This window comes from Cavia porcellus, unplaced genomic scaffold (assembly GCF_034190915.1).
Source record: "Cavia porcellus strain 051 isolate PalLab524CR breed Dunkin Hartley unplaced genomic scaffold, mCavPor4.1 scaffold_33, whole genome shotgun sequence".
Classification (NCBI taxonomy): Eukaryota; Metazoa; Chordata; class Mammalia; order Rodentia; family Caviidae; genus Cavia; species Cavia porcellus.
In genome coordinates, this window is record NW_026947516.1 from 1,760,600 (window position 1) to 1,770,129 (window position 9,530).

The window sequence follows — 9,530 nt, forward strand, 5'->3', positions numbered from 1 at the left end:
AAATTCCGTGGGCATTTCTTATTTGAGTTTTATCAGTTAAATGTCACAAGTTTGATGGACCCCGGAGATGCTCCCCATTAGACCTCTTGCAGATAAGTGCCACAGCTTGGCACAGTGGGTCTTTGTGATCCTGGAATAATTTTTTTTCTGTCGCTCCACATACTCAAAGTTCTAGTCAAAGTTAAATATAAGCAGAGGGCTTCCTGAGGATGTTTTAGTACCACCAAACGTGCCAATTCTCTGCCCATGTTATCCTCAGATGCTTGGGAGGATTTTCTGTGGCAATGGAGTCACACACCGCTTGGTCTTCTGACTTGCTTTATTCTGCAGGCCCAGATATCACAGACTGTGAAGACCTGGAGAAATATCGCGTTTGTTGATTGCATCATTTCTGGCTGACTGCGTTGACCAAGCCCAGGTGGGTTAAGTACCCAGGGCTGCTGAGTGAATCGTCAATCCTTGGTTAGCAAGCCGGGGGCCTGGAAATCCCTGTCCTCGTGGGTTCCCCTTGTGGGGAAGGGCTGGGGTTCTAATTACTCCTTAAGGTCTGATGATGAATGTCCTGTCTGCACCAACAGTCTCTTCCTGCTGGGTTACGTCTGCTGCAGAATGTAAAGTACGCTCTATATTCTGCCCCAGGAACGGGCCGGCCTGTGGCTTCCAGCCTGCTGGCCGTAACGAAATCACTCGGTGTGAGTTGTCATCTGCTGGCACGGAAGCTGGTCAGCTGCAGCATTAAAAGGTGCCCTGTTCAGGGCAGATAAAAATGCAACTTTTTTTCCTAGAGGATAATGCATGCAATTAAACACATAAAATGTGACATGTGTATCAGCTCTTTAGGAACAAGATCCGTTTTCGACAAAATGTTGCCCTGGTCTGTGGGAGCGCTGCTGATGGAGATGGTGGTGATGGTGGTGATTACGGTGATGGAGACGGTGGTGCTGAAGGTCACGATGACCCAGATTTCCACAATAATAATCGATCGGCTCGACTGTCTTACTTTCTACACTTGGGTGGGACCTCAGGGTCCTTGCCCTTCTGTGCCTAACGTCTGCCACTTAACAAACTGTCCTCCAGTCGTATATATGGGGGAAAATGCCAAGAAGCCATTATGTGAAGGGTGGAGGCACCCGCCATGGTGTGAATACAGCACATTCTCTCCACGTGTTTGTTGACTGACAAACACGCAGACTGTTTCCATAACCTGGCTGTGAAAATCAAGGGCTAAGGTCCCTGGCAACACGAAATCTCTCTGAGATCCTGTTTTATGCTGCAGGCAAACAAGAAAGGAAAAGCTGAGTCTGAGGAGGTGGAGTTGCCAGCCAGAAAGAAACAGGGCCAGGAAATATTTATCCGGGGCCTCCGCGTCCTTCCTTTGGTCCATCCTGGTTCATTGTGTCCTGTCATGTGGGATATGTATCTATCTATCTTTCTTTCTTTCTTTCTTTCTTTCTTTCTTTCTTTCTTTCTTTCTTTCTTTCTTAACTATTATCATCTGCAATCCATTATTTTTCTACCAAAAAAATGCCTAAAAGAAGATAATGTAATTAAGGAAATTAAACAAGCTAGATTTTGAAAATTAGAATTTGCAATGTCATCAGTTCTATAATGGTACAAGAAAGAAAAACATAATCTCTTCCTGCAAATATCTGCTAAAAATATGTACCTGTGTCAAAAACAGAATGCTACATTCTGAAAATGAATTGAACCCCCCATTTTGTCTGGAAATATTAAAAAGCCCGTGCTTTCGTACCGGAAATGCATTCGGAAAGATATTCAGCTGAAACGGATTTAATTCTGGGCATCGTCTTGCTGTGCTTTACAAACTAGAAGAGATTAGAATTTTATCTCTAGAATTTCCAAGAATTTTTCTACATCATCAAGTTAAATATGAGCTTCTATGCATCATTAAACACGTTAAGATTGTGCCGAAAACCCAAAATTAGTTTCTGTGTCTAACTCTTGCATCCCAGATGAAAACACTGTGTGCCAGTGTGTAAATCTGCACGCTTTTCAAGGTAGCTCTGTATCTGCGTTTTATGCACGTAGATTCTGGCAGGTTTCTCGCCACCAAATTCGGCTGTCTGGGTTTCATTCTGACGGCTGATGCGTGCGACACAACACCTCCAGTTTGAAGGAAGAAATGTTTATGTTTTGGCTCCTAACATGCATCGTCTCCTGAGCGCCCGTCTGTAGGCACGTCAGGGTTTTGGCTCAGGGTTCTCCTGACAAATAATCTTGCAGAAGTCTTTATGCAAAAGGTGATCGTGCAGGCAGTCATCATGCAACACACAGGTTTGAAGGCCGGACAGCACGTGTCTGCAGCAGCACGGGGACACTCATGTGTCCTTAACGCCATGCACGCGTCTTGCAGAATGCACACGGAGCCTGGACGCCACGCTCAAAGTGGGGAGCAGGGCTCCCCAAAAATCACGGCAGCCCTCCTCAGCGACAGCGAGGCCCGAGCTGCTCTGATGACAGCAGCCGAGTTCACGTCGGGACCAGCACACCGAGCTCCTGCAGGAGAAGCAGGGCTGCAGACACGCACTCAGGACACAGCGCCTTCATCCTGCAGGCACACACTTGCCAGCTTCCGCCGCTGGCCTCTGGGCCTTTGCACTGCAGATCCGTGAAACAGAAGGCGCGGGGCATCGTCACGGGCTCTGGCCTCCAGCTGGACCCCGGCTGCATTACCTCGGGTCTGCAGTGTGTGCACAGATTTCCCGCACTCTCTTCAGATTTAACTCCTCGGGTGACCATCATAAAATCACACTATACATTCTGTGTCCCGTATGACGTTGTTCTCCTTGCAACCGCTGACTACAACATAGTCCTCTCACTCACAGGCAGCTGGAATGTTCTGGAAGGTTCTGGATCTCTCATAGGCAGCTGGAATGTTCTGGAAGGTTCTGGACCTTTCACTCATAGGCAGCTGGAATGTTCTGGAAGGTTCTGGACCTCTCACAGGCAGCTGGAATGTTCTGGAAGGTTCTGGACCTCTCACAGGCAGCTGGAATGTTCTGGAAAGTTCTGGAATATTCCTCTTCCAGAAGTTTCTGAGGCTCGTTCCTTGTGCTCTGCTGGCTGTCACTATGTGCTGGGTGGATTCAAAATGTTGACCTTTCTTTTATTTTTCTTCATTTGTACTTTTATTTTTATTTTACGAAAATCCACTAATGGATCAATCAGAAAACCAAAGTTCACTTGTTGAACAGTGAGGGGTTACAACGGGACCATTTTGGGCCAGTTCCGGTGTAAACCTGTCCAGCATGGCCACTTAACCCATCAAGCTTTACCAAATGGTGGCAAAATGCAGGATGTCATAGTCAGGGGTGATAACTGATGACACCTCGAGGTCTAGGCCAGTGCAGACAGTCATCAGTTACCAGCAATGTATTGTGCATTGCAAAGCAGGGGAGGAGTAGATTGACAATTTTCTCACCCCAAAGAAAGGATCAATTTGGGGAGGATGGCCGTGCCAACGGGTCACCACACAGTATGTTCGGGTACTAAAGTGTCACCCTGCACACCGTAAACACCTGCAAAGGAATTTCAAGGCAGAACTTGATAAATCTGATTTTAGGGCAGTCTTTCTGCTGCAGAGCTCTGCATCAGCTCAAACTCATTGATTGAAGATTAAAAATAACACTGAAGGTTCCACACAGTGCTTGCCTGGCCCGTCCAGGTTCCAGAAAAGGGGTTTATTGATGACAGGGAACTGGGGAGGCCACAACAGGTCTTCCAATTCCAACGGTACGGCAGTTACATCATAATACAAGGATCACAGATCGACTAAAATTTCCAAAACTGAAATTTTATATTTTTGCTCATCAATGAATCCTCGTGGACCTGCCACAGTTTTTCTATACTGTACTAGAAGAAAAACAGTAAAGGATTCATTGATAATAAAACACTTGTCTTGTATGCCATCTTCTACCTATCGATTTTTCTTAAATTTATTTATTTATTTCTTCACTTTAACCATAGATTTTTAGGTGCTTGGGGACATTGACAAAAACATAAAAATTAAGAAATCTAGGAACTAAGGTGGGGATCCTTCATTCTAAAATGAAATAAATGCAATTATTTAATATATCTAAGAGCAGAACTTTGTGCAGTTAATTAATTAGCATCTTGTGGAAATACGTGCAATAGAATTGAGCTTCTTCAATGTGATTAGTGCTTTCAGACGTGCTGAGAATCCATCCGGGTCATTCCAGCCTCTGTTTGGGGGGGCACCGTTGATGTTTGCATTTTGATCACATTCACAAGGAGCTCTTCTGCGTGCAAATCCTCCACCGGGGTGCAGACAGCTGGCCAGGGTTCTGCAGGATTCTTTCTCTGTGCAGGCTCAGCTGACATTTCCCCTGCTGCTGTTCAGTATGATTGCTCACTGTTTAAATTCCTGTGGTGGACGTTAGGAATCGTAGTGCTTAGGAAGGCTGCAATGGGCTTGGAGTTAGAGCTGTTGTGCAGCGTGGGTGAGGTCCTGGGTTCGAACCTCAGCATCACCAACAAACCTGTCAGGTCTCCCGAGAGAATCGGTCATTGTGCTTTACGATTTCTACACTGTAGAAAGGTCTGAATCTGAGTTTTGGGGAGCCATGTTACTGTTCATGGCCGTATAATATTCCCTCGGTTAAGACTTGGGTCTATGGACATTGTAATTTCTCCTGTTCATTGTATGACTAAAATTCATGAATCAATCAATTTGGCTTTTATTGGCTTCTCTAATCATAAGAAGCCTTCACGGGAAAATGGACTGGTATCCAAATCCCATTAGCCCATCCATAGAGACACAGTACCATAAACAGAAAGTGTTCTTCACAATTTGTGTTAGTTTTGATAGAGGGGAAAGAAACTCCCAAGCAACTAGCTGTCCGGTGAGAGTTCATGTTCTCTAAAATCTAAGAAAGAGTTTTAGGAACTGGAGGTGAAGAGCATAAATATTTACTGAGAGCAAGAAAACTTCTGTCTGGGGAGACAGCAGGGTCCCAAGCAGGCGGCCAGGGACTCTGTCTTTTCTAGGGATTTTACAGAGCAAAATCGTGGGGTGGGCTGGGTGCAAGATGGGGAAAAATGGGGACCAGCAGGGTGGGCGTGAGGGGGACAGAACTGTGGGTGACCGATGCGATCAACTGCTCAGTTAGCTGACTGACTAACTGGGGAGCACTGGGGAGCGAGCCCGGCAGGCGGGCGTGCACACAGAGCGGGCCCTTCCTGCAGGCCGGGTGGTGGCTGCTGGCTCCTCGGGGCGACTGACGGGACCCGGTTAGAGCATCAGCCCAGGACGGGGTGCGTCTGCTGGGCCTCCCGCGTGCAGCTCTGGCCTCAGCGGAGTGTCTGTCTGTGTCCCCCGCCACTGCGGGGTGTCTGTCCTTCTGCACTGGCTCCTGCAGCCCGGCCCCGTCCGCCTGCCTGGACACTGAGGGGGACCGAGAATCAATTGCAGATGGACAGTGCTAATTTTGACTGTCGAATCCATGAGCCTGCTCGACTGACCTGGAATTAAACGCAGGAGTGTTTTGCAGATTGCTGAGATCGTGTCACGGTGCACCAGGCCGAGAGCAAACGGGTGCTTTGTAGCTGTGTGCCGAGTTCTGCTGCTGGAGGAGCAGGCCTGTGTTTTAGGCCGTCAGCCTTCGCCCTGGTCCTGTGGCGTTTCCCCTGAGAAGCTCCAGGGTGCCTTCTCTTGACCCGGTTCATGTATTTCTGCTGTCTTTCTGACCCTGGAAAACAGGACAGCTGAGTGCCTCAGTTTACCCTAAAACCTCTACAAAGCATAACGATTGTCAATCCAATAACCCGATGCAAATCTGATTTTTGCAGAAGATAAACTCAGCATGCTCGCTAGTTCTAAAACAAAGATTCGGTAGAATTAATTTTGCATCTTGTCAACCAGCTGCAAAGACACAATAAAAATGGGTCATTTATTTCGTTTCCTAAAATTATTAATCTAAAAATATTAGAGCAGCATTCGACGTTCAGCAATGCATCAAGAGTCCGAGGATTGTTTCCCTTTAAATGAGCAACATCCTCCTCCTCGCTGGCTCTTGCTGAAGTCACATGTTGGGGTAATAATTGTTTTACCCCGATGTTTTCTCTTCCCTGTTGAGCACATGAAAACCAATTTCGGTTAGTTAAAACATCGTCGGTTGGGGATCAAATCCTCCTCTCCTAGAGATTGTTTGCAAATGGAAATGTTGACCTTTGCGATTTGATTCTGGGGCACTCTGCGGCCTGGATCGGACGGGTATTTCTAACCTGAGCTCTTCCCAAAATTTCGAGACGCATTTCCAGTAAGAGGGTGGATTACGCAGGGAGGAGCGGATGCATATTGACTAGGAAAGCAAAAGGCTTCTTGTCGTTACCGAGAGGTGCATGTCTTTTTGAGGCAGGTCTCGCTGTGCAGTCCAGGCTGGCCTTGAGCTCACTTTGCAGCCCAGGCTGGTCTCGAACTCGCAGAGATCCTCCTGCCTCGGCCTCCCGGTGACTGCTGGGACGACAAGCATGAGCCACCACACCCGGCTCTATACGCATATTTTGTCTGATGAGTCCACAGCTTAGATAAAGCACCATTTGGTCCCTCCACATACAACCGAGACAAACACCAGCCTGTATCTGTATCTTGCCATGCAACTTTGGTTAAAAACTCTACACATTCTGGTTGGTCCTGGTGGACATACTGGACGTTCATTGACTGGCTATTCAAAGGGGCACCCAGAACCCTAGCTTTGCCATCAAGAATTTTAAATTGGTTTCTCATTTTCTGGGGTGCCCCTTTGGAATGATGGCTCTTGAAGGTTGATTTCCTCCGAGGGGAGCTGACTCCCTGGTGCCGTGGAATGTCAGGGTTCCACGTTTACTCCGTTCTGCGAGGTCGGACACATCTTCCTTAACTGCTGATGAGCTGCTTCATTACCATTATGAACTGGGGGAGCAGATTTAAGAACATGTAATTATTGGGTGCATTAGTAGTGGTCTGTAGCGGACCCTAAATAGTAGGACGTATTATAAAGAGAACACAGAGATACAGAGATATGCACATTGTAGGTAACACAGGCCCGGCCATTGCAGCGCATCCTTGTCCATCTGGCGTTTGGACACACACCAGTCCTGTGGTCACCAGAACAGGTCAGCCAGAAATACGCTTGTCCCGTGGCAATGCTTTTGTGGTCTGTGTTAATCAGCTTTCTGTGACTGTCAGAAATATCTGCAGTAATCAACACGTAAAGAAAAGATTTATTTTGACTGCCACTTTTGAGGGGGGGTAAGGTCACTGGGAATCGAGCCCAGAACTTTGCACCAAAGCCCATCCTGTTATTATTAGCTCAATGCATTTATTCCACATTGCATTTACGGATCGTAACATCACTTTGTTCTACATAAATATATACAGCTATAATTAAAAATAAATTTTAAAATAGCTGAAGAGTTTGTGTTTTTAAATAAAAAGATAAAAATGATACGGAATTTCCCCCAAAGCTAGGAAATTAACACTAGTTAATATATTGCATATTATTATCTTAAAAGTAGTTGTTCAGATTATAAGAGTTAGGAGATAGGTTTTTACTAAGTTGCACGGCCCAGATTCAAATGTGCAGCCCTCCTGCCTCAGCCTCTCTAAATGCTGGGATTCTAGTCAGGCATCACCGTGCCTGATGAGCACATCTTTCTGGTTTTCACCTTAAGTGACCAACTCAGACTTTTCTTTTTAAAAATTTTTTATTTATTTATTTTTTATCAGTACCGGGGATCGAATTCATGACAGCCTCCTTGCAAGGCAGGTGCTTATGCCGCTGAGCTAAACCTCAGCCCTAAATTTTTTATTTTGAGACAGGTTTTCACTAAGTTGCTCAGGCTGCATTTGAAAATGCAATCGTCCTGCCTCAGCCTCCTGGAGTTCTTGAACTATACACATAAGCTCCCACATGAAGCTGGGTTCAGGGCTGTGGAGCACCAAGTCCATCATCAGTTGTTCCCAGGGCTTTGGACTCAGGTTGAAGCTACACTCCTTCTGGGAGTCTGTGGCCGGGAGAAAACTTATCTCCCAGCCAGGGATCTAACAAAGGAAAGGGAAGAGACCAGTACCCACAATCCTCTCTGAGGCCACGCCCCATGACCTCACTTCCGGCCTCCACGACCTCACTTCCGGCCCCATGACCTCACTTCCGGCACCGATGACCTCACTTCCGGCCCCCATGCGCCGCCATTGAAATGCTGCTTTAGCTTCCCTGCTGCCATTTTGGGGGCCCTTGGAAGCCGCCTTCCACGTCTTAGTGATCGCATTGTTGCAGGGGAAGAATGCAAAGACCCCTGACTTTAACTCTAGCCACCTAGCGACTTTTCTCTTTGCACCCTGGTGCTGTTGGTGGGCGGTCCCAGCAGCCTCTGGGGCAGCCCTGTCTCTGCAGGCTCCGCCATCTTGGCTCCTCCTCCTCCTCCTCCTCCCATCTGGCCCTCAGCTTCCCTGCTGGAGAATCTGTTTGCTTTGCACAAGCTCGCTGCCCACATGGCTCCGCATCCCTTTCTTCCTGGTTCTGGTAGCAAAATCTACACTTAGGAGTCTACATAGTGCTTTGAAATTACTGCCCTGGTGCAATGGTGTGCTAGATCTGCAAAACCAGCTGGGCGCTGGACATACGCACCTTGCACAATTTGCGTCGTGTGTAAGCCCGGCAGCCTGAAGGGTGCGTGAGCAAACAAAGCGGTGATGCGTTTGCTCCTCATCTTGGATTTTATCACCAGGGCTGGCTTTCTGCGTGAAGGACACTGAGCTTACATTGTAGGGCACTGCTGGCCTGAGCAAATAAAAGCTGGTTTGTTAAAAAGAAGAAAAGAATAAAACCAGTAAACTTACTTTTTACACGCACTGGAGAAACCTGCTCAGGCATGATGTTACCTGTCATGCAAAACACTGCACGCTTCTGCTCTTTGGGTAATAGGTTTTCAATTATTTTTCAGTGCAAAACAAATCCACGTCCACCTTGACTAAAACAGCGATTTGTTTTGCAATGTTTGCTAAATAGTCTGCAGCAAGCACACCTCTCTAAATTAGTAGGTTTATTGGGATGGAGAATCCTCAGTGTGAGTGTGCTGGTTAATGTTTGCATTAACTTATTGAAAATACTTGATACAAAGCCCCCAAAATCCCCAAGTGCTTTATCCTGGCTGGTTTGATGCTGGTAGTCCGTGGGGATGATTACTAACTCCAAATCTGCCCAGTCTTAGCTGACAACTATGAGGTGCGAAATTTGACACGTAGATTCCCTTCAGAGAGGAAAGTCTTTGCTGTAATTGCTAAATGATTCTGCACGTTTGGTGTCAACTGATCTACACCAATGAGTCATGCAGATTTTTTATTTTGAGACGGGGTCTTGTGTTGCAGTTGGGGCTGGCCTGGAACTCACTATAGAATTCAGCCTGGCCTGGAGCTCACAGAGATGCTCCTGCCTCAGCCTTCTGAGTGCTGGGATGAGAGGCGGGTGCCACCAGGCCCGGCTTGTTTTGTGTTTGAGACCTGGCCTCAC

General features: G+C 47.0%; 1 long non-coding RNA gene across 3 annotated transcripts in view; it reads left to right on the forward strand.

Annotated features, from left to right (window-relative positions):
• Positions 1 to 1,579, forward strand: part of LOC134474597 (uncharacterized) — a 39,349-nt gene extending 37,770 nt beyond the window's left edge. For 2 of the 3 annotated variants that reach the window (XR_010045461.1, XR_010045462.1), the window contains 2 exons: positions 331 to 418; positions 579 to 1,579. This is a non-coding gene — a long non-coding RNA (uncharacterized LOC134474597). The remainder of the gene's footprint in view (positions 1 to 330; positions 419 to 578) is intronic. The other variant, XR_010045463.1, reaches the window with a different exon arrangement.
• The last annotated feature ends 7,951 nt before the right edge of the window (positions 1,580 to 9,530 follow it).